Raw genomic sequence first — 15199 nt, 5'->3', positions numbered from 1 at the left:
AAACCTGTGTTCACGTGGGGCTGAGGTCCCTGAACACTCCGGTGTTCTTCTGTACAAACAGAAATTAGCCAACTCAGTGAGGACAGATCCTCCTACATGTTTTATGTAAACAAAAATGTTTTTTAATTGTACCGTGTGTGTGAGAGTCTGTCCTGCCTGATCCAGTTGCCACGATGTAGGCCAGAACACTGTGTGCGGTCTCACACACACACATATATAAACAATAGGTCCACTCTGTTGTCCTGCTGTTTCCATTGTGCTCCTGGCGTCGACCAGCTCACACACACAGCGATGGTCCTGTGACTCAGTTATGTTCAATACAAGTCAGCGCTGACCGCACACACAATATGAAAGGGCATGTGTGTGTAGTTGCAGACTCGCATAGTACCAGTCCCAGCACGCACACCGAACTACGAAGTCACACGACGTGGTCAACGTTGACAGACGTTTCAAGTACATCCAGCCAGCCCGCAGAAGCTGAACTTCCAAAGATGTTCTGTCCCAGAAGACACCGCGCGCCGTACACAGATGCCGATTAAGGGAGAGATAGCAGTCTTCATATCAGGAACATTTCTGGTTGTTTATTTCTAACTGCAGTGCACTACAGGACGTGCAGGGGCAGCATCGCGTCCACTGTCTGCCACGACTGCTTGACTTCTACTCACGAAGAAGAAGAAGCTTTCATGCGAGAAGCGGAAAGAAGCGGAGAAAGAGGCGAACGGTTTTGTAGGCTATTTAATCACTAAATACACTTTTGAGCGGTGAATATTGGCAGTTTTACCAAAGTTGATGGCGAATCGAAACGTTTTCGGGGTTGAGAAGCTCCACAAGTGGCCGCGATATTAGCGGTGGCAGCCGGACGGCCGGTCCCGCCCACAGAGCGTCCTGGTTCCAGTTACTCAGACCACCGCAGCAGCGACAACAGGAACGGCCGTGTTTCCTATTCGTTCATTTATTTGTGACAATATCAACGCTGACCGCCAGATACTGAAAATCTTTGTTAAACAGTTTGTATAAATCAGTGAGTTACAGGCGGAGCCTCCTCCAGGCGCAGTCACACAGACCACTGCAGCCAACGCAGCAGATGATAGAGTTAATGTTCGTTCGTGCCGCTGTTGTTCTATCATTAAATTCTCAGTAATGTTGTAACGTCAGGGTGCTGATGGTGCAATGGATAAGACTATACCTTTGGTGTGAGACCAGGGTTCGATTCCCACTGTGACCCGTCCACCATTGTGTCCCTGAGCAAGACCTTAACCCCTCGTTGCTCCAGCGGCGTGCGAGCTCTGACATGTAGAGCAACTGTAAGTCGCTTTGGATAAAAGCATCAGCTAAATGAGTAAATGTAAAGTTTTAATGTGAGTAAAGATCCATCTGGCTCGTGATGTACAGAACATTCTTGGCTTGTGAAGCTTAAAGCACTTTGGAACAAATAAAAAATAAACAGAAGCAGAATGAAAGGGGGCTGTCATTGCTTCATTAGGAATAACAGTATTACTATACGCTTCTATATAATTATAGTATCGTAAATATTAGACTGATTACGACCTTGACACTTATCTTGTTTGGCGGCTCTGCGTGGGCCGAGCGGCTGTGATAAACGCCATCACGTGTTGTACGAGGTGGCTTCTGGGATGAACCATATATGGAAGTTCAACAGCTGGACCCTTCTCAAACGTTTGGAGTCTGTTCACATTTAGACAATAAAACTTATGTGTTTTGGGTCAAAACAGAAAGTCATTAAAAAACTCTCGCTCAGTTTGGTTGGTTACACGTCAAAAGGAAGAGCCTATCTACACCTGTGAGATGGTAGCTGCTGCAGCGATGTAATGCTGACGACAAGCAGCCCAGTGTCCCTGTGACAACACAGAACACAAAGCGACGGCTTTTAAATCACTGCGCTTCAGGGTTAAACGCAGCACGCATCTTCTCACTGCAACTATATCTCTTAAATCTTCAAAACGTAACAGCGGCAGTAAAACTGTTTCCCATTCTGTGATGGGTAAACTTTGCAGTCAGTTTGCACCAGTCATTTATTGTAAATTGTCACCCAATAAATAGTTAACATACAATAGAATATTTTTATTTGCGTGATACATCAAATTCATTGATATTAATTGAATATATATGATTACAGACTGTTTCTGATGACAGCATGTGCTTAAAACACAGAACTCAGAAAAATGAAAATAGAAAACATGGAATGTGGGTAAAATTTTAATGGATTTCATAGAGCCCTATTTTATATACGGTTGTTTTTCTGGTGAGGTCTGGCTGCTTGCAGGACATGTTGAGGACTACCTGAGTTTACACACCCAACCAGCTCTTTACACCTCATTTTTTTATATATGTTTAAGGTTTAACGTTTTGGTCTGTAGGTTTCCTCCTTTCCAGAAGAAATGTTGTCGTTGTGAGTTGAACTTAAGTTGCATTGGTTTTCGCTGCAATGTGGTTTACTCTTCATTTGGTTTTTGACTTTGGTTTGTGTTTGTGTGGCACAGGATGAAAAGATTTGGAGAAAAGCTCTGGGTACAATAGCTACAATAATGGCTTATGTAACAGAAGAAGAATGATGTAAAATTAGTGTTGTGAAACTTCTCCTGAGGGAAGCATGAAGTCTGAGTCAGAGCAGTCAGGGAGGCTCTGACCTCTGACCTCCGTCTGTTAGCACACTGCTAAATCTGGACGGCTCCCAACTGCTGTTTTTGTTTTCAGTAGTCGAGTTTATTCCAGTTCTGTTCTGTTCGATGGAAGGAAACAGCAACATCAAGACTATCGCTCTGGAGTTCAATCACCTACATATAATGTTCAAAATTATATCGCGCTAAAAAGAAGAGAGACGAGTCGTCAGGCGATCAGTCAGGTCAGAAACAGAAAAGCTTAATTTGAGGAGTTGTTATTAAAATGATTACCCCAACCTCCATCTCAGCTGAGTCACAACTCCACAGTACATTTAATTTAAATACAGAATGTACTACATACTAATCCTTTGCAGTTAGTATGCAAGAAAATCAACATATGTTTACAGTTTCATTTCAACAGGAAATGACTGATTCATTGATGTCACGCTATTAATTTTGCTGTTTTTCCAGCGTGAAAATCCCTCCATCCATCGCCAACCGCTTATCCTGCGTACAGGGTCGCGGGGGCTTTAAGCCAATCCCAGCTGACATTGGGCGACAGGTCGCCAGTCCATCGCAGCAACGTGAAAATACTACTACCAACAAAATGTCTGCTTAGAATTAGTGTGTAATGTAGATCTGGGACACACCACATAAGTGGTGATTAACTTTAAGGCCCTGTTTACACCTGGCATTAACATGCGCCTTTGTCTGTGAAGATTCTCAGTCATCCAGGTCATAGTTATCCGAAGAAGGTCGAAGTCAAGGGCAACTGGACTTGGTTGAACTGAAGAAGTCCTTTGGATGAGGGACTCGTATCTTCACCTTCATCTTCAAAGTTTACCTTCTGATTAGTAGCGGGAGCGAGTGAAAGAGGACGTTCATTTACGCGCGAGGTCCAGCAGCATAACGTCACTGATTATTTGAATCTCCCGACAGGATCGGTCAGGATGAGCTGACAGCAGCCTCTGTGATCAGGAAAGTAATTTGTTCAAGCACAAACACACAGCCTAGAGACATCTATTTACGCATGATCCATCAGGGGAGCTACAGTCCGAGCTCCCCCGTAGTTTGCACCCTGCCTACAGACTCGACCATTGGATTCCAGCAACAGGAAATAGCGTTACTCTCTTACTCATGGTTTTTCTGCTGCTGAAATGCCTTTTCATTTAAAGTGCGTCCAAACACCACTTATTTCTGTGTTAAAATGCGTTGTAATATTACCAATTTTTTTGGCTATATTACTGCGTTACAGCAAAAAGCAATACATTACTGTGATTGCTCCCAACAATCATAAGTAATATTATTAATAACAATACTAATCTTCAGTTATAGAGCAATTTGCAAAATCCACATCACAACGTGCTTCACAAAGTGCCACCCTGTACTCTGGTTTGTTCGTTTCTATTGTCCTGGATTGTACTGTCCCTTTATGTATTTTAACCTTTTTTGCGTGTGAATAATAACACACAGCAAGCTGTTCGAGGAAAGGTTTGTGTGTGTGTGTCTCAGATTAGTGGAAAGAAAGAAAATGACAGAGACAGCGAGATTTAATGGGAAGGCTGGAATGACAGAGAGAGAGGGAGGGAGCAGTGATTCATGATGGGAATGTACAGAGAGACAGCGGGAGGTTTCAAACACACACACACACACACCTGACTCCAGCCAAACACACCTGGTTAAAACCATAAACACAATGAACACATTAGAGTTATTGTTCCTGCAGATCTCAACAATGAAGCTGGAACCTGCTTATAACCAAACCTGATGACTAAAACCATTCAAATAAGGCTGTAAAAATAATTTACTTTACTTAAAATTCATCATCCTTCAGATTTCAGTCTTAAGTTTAGTTGGGGGTGAAACACGTACCGACCACACGCAGCAAACACACTGGCAACTACTCTGTTGAAACCAGGCCTCCGGATCTGAAAAGCAAAGCCATTAGGTGCGTTCCAAATGACTGCGACTGACTTTCGCCGACTTGATAGTCCAGCGTGCAGGTGACTGCAGGGACAAAATGGCACCATCAAGTCGGACACGTTCTACCTGCGTGAGCTTACTGCGAGCGATGACTGATCTCACGGCATTTGCAAAGAAAATGCAGCAAGATCAGGCATGAAGGTGGTTCCAACTCTGTGCAGCTGTGGCCCCCCGGACTCAGCGCCTGCAGACGCCTTGCTCTCGCGACGTTTTAATGTCATGTGACACGGTGACGTTTGGCACAATTTCTAACCTTATTTTAAGTCCAGCATGCATCACGTTAAGTCAGCACTGTGCAGCGCCGCCTGTATGGAGGACTGATCCTGACAAATTCAGAAATAAATCCAGAAATAAATAAATGCTCAATGAATAATTAAGCATCCGATTAAATGCACAAAAAATAAAGTAAATACATAAATGTAGGCAGTAATTAAATTATACAAGGAGACAAAAATTTATATCTATTTTAATTAGCTTCTTTACTTATTCACCTTTGTAATAATTACCTTATTTATTTATTGTCCGTTATAATCTTCAGCTTTATTTATTAATTATTTAAATGTATTTATTTATGTGTGTGTTTTAATATTTTTGTCTGTTTTATTCTTCCGTTGCATTTTCTACCTATTTATTTCCTCCATGGTATTTATTTCTCTATGCATTTCTGCCTCATTATGCAAATAAGGAGGGGGGGTCTCAAGGGGTGAACTTCTCCCCTATTGGTGGAGCAGTCAGACGGGAGAGCTCTAGGCCTACTCTGCCTGCACACATCAACGGTGAGCTGAGGTGTTTAGCAACTCTCTGACCAATCAGCAGTCTGCCGTGTTTTCACGTCATATTTTAGTATCGCCTCAGCTCGCTTCGAACTTGGACGGAGGTGATACGAAATAACGTATCTGGAAGCAGGTACATGTACAACTTTTCCACAGTGGAAAACCAAACAAAGTCGAGTCGAGTCGAGTCGAGTCGAGTCGAGTCGGTACCGTGCGGCGGAAAAGGGGCTTTTATCACAACTCACAGGTCTGTGTCTTTAGTTATTAAAAACATCTGCCAAAAGGAGAGCGCCTGCTCTGGCATTGTTTGAGGCTGAGAGCATGGTTTGAATTACGGGGGGATTGGGGGGTTCTGACCCACCTAGTTAAGGCTTGGACCCCCCAAAAGAGGCAAAACCAACAGTTCAGGGGTCGTTTTGTTGCATTCTCCGGACAATCCAAGCAACTGTAAACGTCCGTCAGCACAACTGAGGGCCTGTCTCTCCATTCATTAGATTGGACAATGGAAAAAAATGCGAATGAGGTCAGAGCGCTCCTTCAAAAACGCAAAAAACTCACTGCCGATAGAAAACGATAGAAATTCTGTCTGATCCGGGAGGGGTCGCGAAATATTTTCAACCTCTTAAAGGGGTCAGAAGGTTAAGAACCCCTGCTTTAGTGCCTTTAACCTGCATTCTCTCAAACAGCCAGCAGGGGGCGACTCCACTGGCTGCAGAAAGAAGTGTGATTGTATAGAAGTCTCTGAGAACATGAGGCTACTTCTCAGCTGATTTATTTATCTAATGACTTTATGGTCTCAATCGCTTCAGTACGGCATGATGTTCATTTATTAGGAGTCGGCTGTTCATTTTTTTCCATTAAGTACGTTTTGTTTTAAGCCTGTATTTTTAGTTAGCAAAAGTTAGCATTCCAGTTAATATCACAGTTAACGTGAATTACAGATGCACTTTGCTCACCAAAATATGGTCATGTTTGGTTCTAAAAACCAAGATGGCGACATCCAAAATGCCAAACTTGAGGATTCTAAATGGTAGTTCAAAAACCAACGGGTGGCCTTACGGTCCACTTCTTTCATGCAGTCTATGGTTTGAAACATGTACTATTTTATCTGTGGTTAAGTTATTAATATTACATTGACATCAAGTTAGACTTTCAAAATAAAACTAGTCAATAACGTTTGTTAAATGTCGCAGTTTGGTTAGGTTTAAGAAATGATCATGGTTTGGGTTAAAATGATAATGTCTCCTGGGTGAAAGTCCTACTCCTCACAAACCTCATGCGTACTTAGACATGTCTGTTATTTATATACTACACCTACTTTTAGCATTCAACAATGATGCTAAAGGGCTTCCCCGTGCATTATACAAACTGACAACAAGGGGTCTTGACAAAGCATTGAGAACAGGTTGGTTCTTTTGCGTTCTTCTTCAGTTATGGCCCCTACAGTTCACCACACTTTCATCGTACTATCAGGCCACCATGATATTGATCTCGTACAGCCTGACAGAGACTGATTTGATCAGGATTTGATTAGATTGTGTGCAGCATAAACATCCAATAATCTTCAAAAACATATATTCACTAATCAGCCTGAAAATGTAATCTTAGACTTTGGAGGTTCACCTTTCTTTGTTCCCTGACAGTAAAGTTCAACTCTGGTGGGAATCAAACCCTCAACCTTTGAATCACTTCTCCTGTGTTTGACTAGAACATGATATCTATTGCACCATAGAGCCACATGGATGTGAAAACAGAAAACATACATTTGGAAATGTACTTAACAAACCTCTCTCTCGCCAGTCAGGCCTTTTCATTTAAAGTGCATCCACTTTCTTTTGCTGTATGTGTGTAACAAACAAGTATATTTACTGTATGTATCTGTGCATTTCTGTGTGTGTTGTTTATGTTGTTTACTGTCTTGCTCTGAGGTCGGAAACACTGCGGTATACATCTGTCGCCTGAGCCACACACACACACACTGCCTACGTCACAGTAGAGCCTCTGTCCAACCTCAGGCTACGCTAAATTGTCGGTCTAATTATTATAAACGACAAACACTGGTTGCCAAGGAAACAATCCTCCCACATCCCATAATTGCCCCTGCATTGGCATCGATATCAAAACTGCTTCCAAATACTTGAGATGGTTGGGGCGTGTTTGATTTCTGTTTGTTTGTGAAATCAATGGCTCCTTGTGTTTTTAAAAAGCTCTTCAGACTGTCAGATGAAACACAGCAGAGGGAGGACGGCTCGCTGGTAAAGCCCGTTCAGGTACTTCAATTCAGTAAGTAGAGGGATGTAAACATACAGTTAGCATGGTTTAGTGTCGCGGTTAGTTCCTGATGACCTTTTCTAAAGATTGATTCTAGTGGGAGTCGAACTCAGAACCTTTGAACCACTGACAGAGAGAGTTTGTAGTTGTAATCGTACCTCGTCCAGCTCAACGGAACGTTAAATTCAGCTACCATTAGCCTCGTTCAACTAACGTGGAATAGAAATTTCTGAAGGGATGGCACTAAACTTGGACAGTATAAAGATAATATATCATGATGATACTGGACTTGGTTGAAGAAACTGAACTGAAGAATGGATGACATGGATGAATTCATGGATGAAAAAAACTAAATTTGTGTTTATGACTTCCTGAAAACTAAGAAACAAGGCAAATCTAAAGTACAACTTGGCTTATTTTAGCATGAAGGGGGTCAGAAAAAAAATTTAAAGAGTCCCTCATCATTAACATCAGTCTTTAAACATCGACTCTGGTGGGATTTACTTGGATTTGCGGGAAACATTAGGACTAGGCGATGTTAGCACTAAACAGTCATGCTCATGAATGTTTCCTTAGTGATGTGGCTCTGTGGCGCAATGGACAGCGCATTGAACTTCTAGTTATCAATAAGTAATTCAAAGGTTGTGGGTTCGAACCTATAAAATAGAATTCCAGCATGACGGGCGTTATTCAACATGCAGTGTTTCTATCATTAATGTAAGTCTTTAAACATTGACTATGGAGGGACTCGAACCCACAACCTTTGAATCACTTCTCATGTGCTTGTCTAGAAGTCCAATGCGCCATCCATTGCGCCACAGAGCCACCTTTTGGTCTTCTGGATTTGCTTCAAATCTACTTGGATTTGCGGGAAACATTACGACTGGGCGATGTAGAAATGCAGTACGAACAAACAGCAGAGATGAACCTATAAAAAAGAATTCCAGCGCTATCCATTGCGCAACAGAGCAAGGTCTTCTGGATTTGCGGGAAACATTACGACTGGGCGATGTTAGCAATTCCAGCATGAAGGGCTTAATTCAACATGCAGTATAAACAGTGTCTCTATCTTGTCAGTCTTTAAACATTGACTCTGGTGGGACTCGAACCCACAACCTTTGAATCACTTCGCATGTGCTTGTCTAGAAGTCCAATGCGCTATCCATTGCGCCACAGAGCCACATTTTGGTCTTCTGGATTAGCTTCAAATCTACTTGGATTTGCGGGAAACATTACGACTGGGCGATGTAGAAATGCAGTACGAACAAACAGCAGAGATGAACCTATAAAAAAGAATTCCAGCGCTATCCATTGCGCAACAGAGCAAGGTCTTCTGGATTTGCGGGAAACATTACGACTGGGCGATGTTAGCAATTCCAGCATGAAGGGCTTAATTCAACATGTAGTATAAACAGTGTCTCTATCTTGTCAGTCTTTAAAAATTGACTCTGGTGGGACTCGAACCCACAACCTTTGAATCACTTCGCATGTGCTTGTCTAGAAGTCCAATGCGCTATCCATTGCACCACAGAGCCACGTTTTGGTCTTCTGGATTTGCTTCAAATCTACTTGGATTTGCAGGAAACATTACGACTAGGCGATGTTAGCACTAAACAGTCATGCTCATGAATGTTTCCTTAGTGATGTGGTTCTGTGGCGCAAATGACAGCGCATTGAACTTCTAGTTATCAATAAGTAATTCAAAGGTTGTGGGTTCGAACCTATAAAATAGAATTCCAGCATGAAGGGCGTTATTCAACATGCAGTGTTTCTATCATTAATGTAAGTCTTTAAACATCAAATCTGGAGGGATTCGAACCCACAAACTTTGAATAACTTCTCATGTGCTTGTCTGGAAGTCCAATGCGCTATCCATTGCACAACAGAGCAAGGTCTTCTGGATTTGCGGGAAACATTATGACTAGGCGATGTTAGCAATTCCAGCATGAAGGACGTTATTCAACATGCAGTGTTTCTATCATTAATGTAAGTCTTTAAACATTGACTCTGGTGGGACTCAAACCCACAATCTTTGAATCACCTCTCATGTGCTTGTCTAGAAGTCCAATGCGCTATCCATTGCGCCACAGAGCCACGTTTTGGTCTTCTGGATTAGCTTCAAATCTACTTGGATTTGCGGGAAACATTACGACTGGGCGATGTAGAAATGCAGTACGAACAAACAGCAGAGATGAACCTATAAAAAAGAATTCCAGCGCTATCCATTGCGCAACAGAGCAAGGTCTTCTGGATTTGCGGGAAACATTACGACTGGGCGATGTTAGCAATTCCAGCATGAAGGGCTTAATTCAACATGCAGTATAAACAGTGTCTCTATCTTGTCAGTCTTTAAACATAGACTCTGGTGGGACTCGAACCCACAACCTTTGAATCACTTCGCATGTGCTTGTCTAGAAGTCCAATGCGCTATCCATTGCGCCACAGAGCCACGTTTTGGTCTTCTGGATTAGCTTCAAATCTACTTGGATTTGCGGGAAACATTACGACTGGGCGATGTAGAAATGCAGTACGAACAAACAGCAGAGATGAACCTATAAAAAAGAATTGAAGCGCTATCCATTGCGCAACAGAGCAAGGTCTTCTGGATTTGCGGGAAACATTACGACTGGGCGATGTTAGCAATTCCAGCATGAAGGGCTTAATTCAACATGCAGTATAAACAGTGTCTCTATCTTGTCAGTCTTTAAACATTGACTCTGGTGGGACTCGAACCCACAACCTTTGAATCACTTCGCATGTGCTTGTCTAGAAGTCCAATGCGCTATCCATTGCGCCACAGAGCCACATTTTGGTCTTCTGGATTAGCTTCAAATCTACTTGGATTTGCGGGAAACATTACGACTGGGCGATGTAGAAATGCAGTACGAACAAACAGCAGAGATGAACCTATAAAAAAGAATTCCAGCGCTATCCATTGCGCAACAGAGCAAGGTCTTCTGGATTTGCGGGAAACATTACGACTGGGCGATGTTAGCAATTCCAGCATGAAGGGCTTAATTCAACATGTAGTATAAACAGTGTCTCTATCTTGTCAGTCTTTAAAAATTGACTCTGGTGGGACTCGAACCCACAACCTTTGAATCACTTCGCATGTGCTTGTCTAGAAGTCCAATGCGCTATCCATTGCGCCACAGAGCCACGTTTTGGTCTTCTGGATTAGCTTCAAATCTACTTGGATTTGCAGGAAACATTACGACTAGGCGATGTTAGCACTAAACAGTCATGCTCATGAATGTTTCCTTAGTGATGTGGTTCTGTGGCGCAAATGACAGCGCATTGAACTTCTAGTTATCAATAAGTAATTCAAAGGTTGTGGGTTCGAACCTATAAAATAGAATTCCAGCATGAAGGGCGTTATTCAACATGCAGTGTTTCTATCATTAATGTAAGTCTTTAAACATCAAATCTGGAGGGATTCGAACCCACAAACTTTGAATAACTTCACATGTGCTTGTCTGGAAGTCCAATGCGCTATCCATTGCACAACAGAGCAAGGTCTTCTGGATTTGCGGGAAACATTATGACTAGGCGATGTTAGCAATTCCAGCATGAAGGACGTTATTCAACATGCAGTGTTTCTATCATTAATGTAAGTCTTTAAACATTGACTCTGGTGGGACTCAAACCCACAATCTTTGAATCACCTCTCATGTGCTTGTCTAGAAGTCCAATGCGCTATCCATTGCGCCACAGAGCCACGTTTTGGTCTTCTGGATTAGCTTCAAATCTACTTGGATTTGCGGGAAACATTACGACTGGGCGATGTAGAAATGCAGTACGAACAAACAGCAGAGATGAACCTAAAAAAGAATTCCAGCGCTATCCATTGCGCAACAGAGCAAGGTCTTCAGGATTTGCGGGAAACATTACGACTGGGCGATGTTAGCAATTCCAGCATGAAGGGCTTAATTCAACATGCAGTATAAACAGTGTCTCTATCTTGTCAGTCTTTAAACATTGACTCTGGTGGGACTCGAACCCACAACCTTTGAATCACTTCGCATGTGCTTGTCTAGAAGTCCAATGCGCTATCCATTGCGCCACAGAGCCACGTTTTGGTCTTCTGGATTAGCTTCAAATCTACTTGGATTTGCAGGAAACATTACGACTAGGCGATGTTAGCACTAAACAGTCATGCTCATGAATGTTTCCTTAGTGATGTGGTTCTGTGGCGCAAATGACAGCGCATTGAACTTCTAGTTATCAATAAGTAATTCAAAGGTTGTGGGTTCGAACCTATAAAATAGAATTCCAGCATGAAGGGCGTTATTCAACATGCAGTGTTTCTATCATTAATGTAAGTCTTTAAACATCAAATCTGGAGGGATTCGAACCCACAAACTTTGAATAACTTCACATGTGCTTGTCTGGAAGTCCAATGCGCTATCCATTGCACAACAGAGCAAGGTCTTCTGGATTTGCGGGAAACATTATGACTAGGCGATGTTAGCAATTCCAGCATGAAGGACGTTATTCAACATGCAGTGTTTCTATCATTAATGTAAGTCTTTAAACATTGACTCTGGTGGGACTCAAACCCACAATCTTTGAATCACCTCTCATGTGCTTGTCTAGAAGTCCAATGCGCTATCCATTGCGCCACAGAGCCACGTTTTGGTCTTCTGGATTAGCTTCAAATCTACTTGGATTTGCGGGAAACATTACGACTGGGCGATGTAGAAATGCAGTACGAACAAACAGCAGAGATGAACCTATAAAAAAGAATTCCAGCGCTATCCATTGCGCAACAGAGCAAGGTCTTCAGGATTTGCGGGAAACATTACGACTGGGCGATGTTAGCAATTCCAGCATGAAGGGCTTAATTCAACATGCAGTATAAACAGTGTCTCTATCTTGTCAGTCTTTAAACATTGACTCTGGTGGGACTCGAACCCCCAACCTTTGAATCACTTCGCATGTGCTTGTCTAGAAGTCCAATGCGCTATCTATTGCGCCACAGAGCCACGTTTTGGTCTTCTGGATTAGCTTCAAATCTACTTGGATTTGCGGGAAACATTATGACTGTGCGATGTAGAAATGCAGTATGAACAAACAGCAGAGATGAACCTATAAAATAGAATTGAAGCGCTATCCATTGCGCAACAGAGCAAGGTCTTCTGGATTTGCGGGAAACATTATGACTAGGCGATGTTAGCAATTCCAGCATGAAGGACGTTATTCAACATGCAGTGTTTCTATCATTAATGTAAGTCTTTAAACATTGACTCTGGTGGGACTCAAACCCACAATCTTTGAATCACCTCTCATGTGCTTGTCTAGAAGTCCAATGCGCTATCCATTGCGCCACAGAGCCACGTTTTGGTCTTCTGGATTAGCTTCAAATCTACTTGGATTTGCGGGAAACATTACGACTGGGCGATGTAGAAATGCAGTACGAACAAACAGCAGAGATGAACCTATAAAAAAGAATTGAAGCGCTATCCATTGCGCAACAGAGCAAGGTCTTCTGGATTTGCGGGAAACATTACGACTGGGCGATGTTAGCAATTCCAGCATGAAGGGCTTAATTCAACATGCAGTATAAACAGTGTCTCTATCTTGTCAGTCTTTAAACATTGACTCTGGTGGGACTCGAACCCACAACCTTTGAATCACTTCGCATGTGCTTGTCTAGAAGTCCAATGCGCTATCCATTGCGCCACAGAGCCACATTTTGGTCTTCTGGATTAGCTTCAAATCTACTTGGATTTGCGGGAAACATTACGACTGGGCGATGTAGAAATGCAGTACGAACAAACAGCAGAGATGAACCTATAAAAAAGAATTCCAGCGCTATCCATTGCGCAACAGAGCAAGGTCTTCTGGATTTGCGGGAAACATTACGACTGGGCGATGTTAGCAATTCCAGCATGAAGGGCTTAATTCAACATGTAGTATAAACAGTGTCTCTATCTTGTCAGTCTTTAAAAATTGACTCTGGTGGGACTCGAACCCACAACCTTTGAATCACTTCGCATGTGCTTGTCTAGAAGTCCAATGCGCTATCCATTGCGCCACAGAGCCACGTTTTGGTCTTCTGGATTAGCTTCAAATCTACTTGGATTTGCAGGAAACATTACGACTAGGCGATGTTAGCACTAAACAGTCATGCTCATGAATGTTTCCTTAGTGATGTGGTTCTGTGGCGCAAATGACAGCGCATTGAACTTCTAGTTATCAATAAGTAATTCAAAGGTTGTGGGTTCGAACCTATAAAATAGAATTCCAGCATGAAGGGCGTTATTCAACATGCAGTGTTTCTATCATTAATGTAAGTCTTTAAACATCAAATCTGGAGGGATTCGAACCCACAAACTTTGAATAACTTCACATGTGCTTGTCTGGAAGTCCAATGCGCTATCCATTGCACAACAGAGCAAGGTCTTCTGGATTTGCGGGAAACATTATGACTAGGCGATGTTAGCAATTCCAGCATGAAGGACGTTATTCAACATGCAGTGTTTCTATCATTAATGTAAGTCTTTAAACATTGACTCTGGTGGGACTCAAACCCACAATCTTTGAATCACCTCTCATGTGCTTGTCTAGAAGTCCAATGCGCTATCCATTGCGCCACAGAGCCACGTTTTGGTCTTCTGGATTAGCTTCAAATCTACTTGGATTTGCGGGAAACATTACGACTGGGCGATGTAGAAATGCAGTACGAACAAACAGCAGAGATGAACCTATAAAAAAGAATTCCAGCGCTATCCATTGCGCAACAGAGCAAGGTCTTCAGGATTTGCGGGAAACATTACGACTGGGCGATGTTAGCAATTCCAGCATGAAGGGCTTAATTCAACATGCAGTATAAACAGTGTCTCTATCTTGTCAGTCTTTAAACATTGACTCTGGTGGGACTCGAACCCCCAACCTTTGAATCACTTCGCATGTGCTTGTCTAGAAGTCCAATGCGCTATCTATTGCGCCACAGAGCCACGTTTTGGTCTTCTGGATTAGCTTCAAATCTACTTGGATTTGCGGGAAACATTATGACTGTGCGATGTAGAAATGCAGTATGAACAAACAGCAGAGATGAACCTATAAAATAGAATTGAAGCGCTATCCATTGCGCAACAGAGCAAGGTCTTCTGGATTTGCGGGAAACATTACGACTGGGCGATGTTAGCAATTCCAGCATGAAGGGCTTAATTCAACATGCAGTATAAACAGTGTCTCTATCTTGTCAGTCTTTAAACATTGACTCTGGTGGGACTCGAACCCACAACCTTTGAATCACTTCGCATGTGCTTGTCTAGAAGTCCAATGCGCTATCCATTGCGCCACAGAGCCACCTCTTGGTCTTCTGGATTTGCTTCAAATCTACTTGGATTTGCGGGAAACATTACGACTGGGCGATGTAGAAATGCAGTACGAACAAACAGCAGAGATGAACCTATAAAATAGAATTGAAGCGCTATCCATTGCGCAACAGAGCAAGGTCTTCTGGATTTGCGGGAAACATTACGACTGGGCGATGTTAGCAATTCCAGCATGAAGGGCTTAATTCAACATGCACTATAAACAGTG

General features: G+C 42.5%; 9 non-coding genes across 9 annotated transcripts; all 9 read right to left on the bottom strand.

The window, feature by feature from the left end:
* Positions 1–8736: 8736 nt before the first annotated feature.
* Positions 8737–8828, bottom strand: trnar-ucu. The gene is given in 2 exon segments: positions 8737–8772; positions 8792–8828. It is a non-coding gene; the product is annotated as a tRNA-Arg (tRNA).
* Positions 8829–9091: 263 nt separating this feature from the next.
* Positions 9092–9183, bottom strand: trnar-ucu. Its single transcript is given in 2 exon segments — positions 9092–9127; positions 9147–9183. It is a non-coding gene; the product is annotated as a tRNA-Arg (tRNA).
* An 822-nt stretch (positions 9184–10005) lies between these two features.
* trnar-ucu lies at positions 10006–10097 on the bottom strand. The gene is given in 2 exon segments: positions 10006–10041; positions 10061–10097. It is a non-coding gene; the product is annotated as a tRNA-Arg (tRNA).
* A 263-nt stretch (positions 10098–10360) lies between these two features.
* trnar-ucu lies at positions 10361–10452 on the bottom strand. The gene is given in 2 exon segments: positions 10361–10396; positions 10416–10452. It is a non-coding gene; the product is annotated as a tRNA-Arg (tRNA).
* Positions 10453–10715: 263 nt separating this feature from the next.
* Positions 10716–10807, bottom strand: trnar-ucu. Its single transcript is given in 2 exon segments — positions 10716–10751; positions 10771–10807. It is a non-coding gene; the product is annotated as a tRNA-Arg (tRNA).
* An 820-nt stretch (positions 10808–11627) lies between these two features.
* On the bottom strand, positions 11628–11719 carry trnar-ucu. The gene is given in 2 exon segments: positions 11628–11663; positions 11683–11719. It is a non-coding gene; the product is annotated as a tRNA-Arg (tRNA).
* Positions 11720–13246: 1527 nt separating this feature from the next.
* On the bottom strand, positions 13247–13338 carry trnar-ucu. Its single transcript is given in 2 exon segments — positions 13247–13282; positions 13302–13338. It is a non-coding gene; the product is annotated as a tRNA-Arg (tRNA).
* A 263-nt stretch (positions 13339–13601) lies between these two features.
* Positions 13602–13693, bottom strand: trnar-ucu. Its single transcript is given in 2 exon segments — positions 13602–13637; positions 13657–13693. It is a non-coding gene; the product is annotated as a tRNA-Arg (tRNA).
* Positions 13694–14870: 1177 nt separating this feature from the next.
* On the bottom strand, positions 14871–14962 carry trnar-ucu. Its single transcript is given in 2 exon segments — positions 14871–14906; positions 14926–14962. It is a non-coding gene; the product is annotated as a tRNA-Arg (tRNA).
* Between the last annotated feature and the right edge of the window lie 237 nt (positions 14963–15199).

The sequence above is a fragment of the Micropterus salmoides genome, unplaced genomic scaffold (genome assembly GCF_014851395.1).
Source record: "Micropterus salmoides isolate LMB-PRFRI ecotype aquatic unplaced genomic scaffold, ASM1485139v1 Ms_hic_scaffold_1027, whole genome shotgun sequence".
NCBI classification, from domain to species: Eukaryota; Metazoa; Chordata; class Actinopteri; order Centrarchiformes; family Centrarchidae; genus Micropterus; species Micropterus salmoides.
The sequence above is the reverse complement of the archived record's forward strand: the minus strand, read 5'-3'. Positions and strand labels throughout refer to the sequence as shown.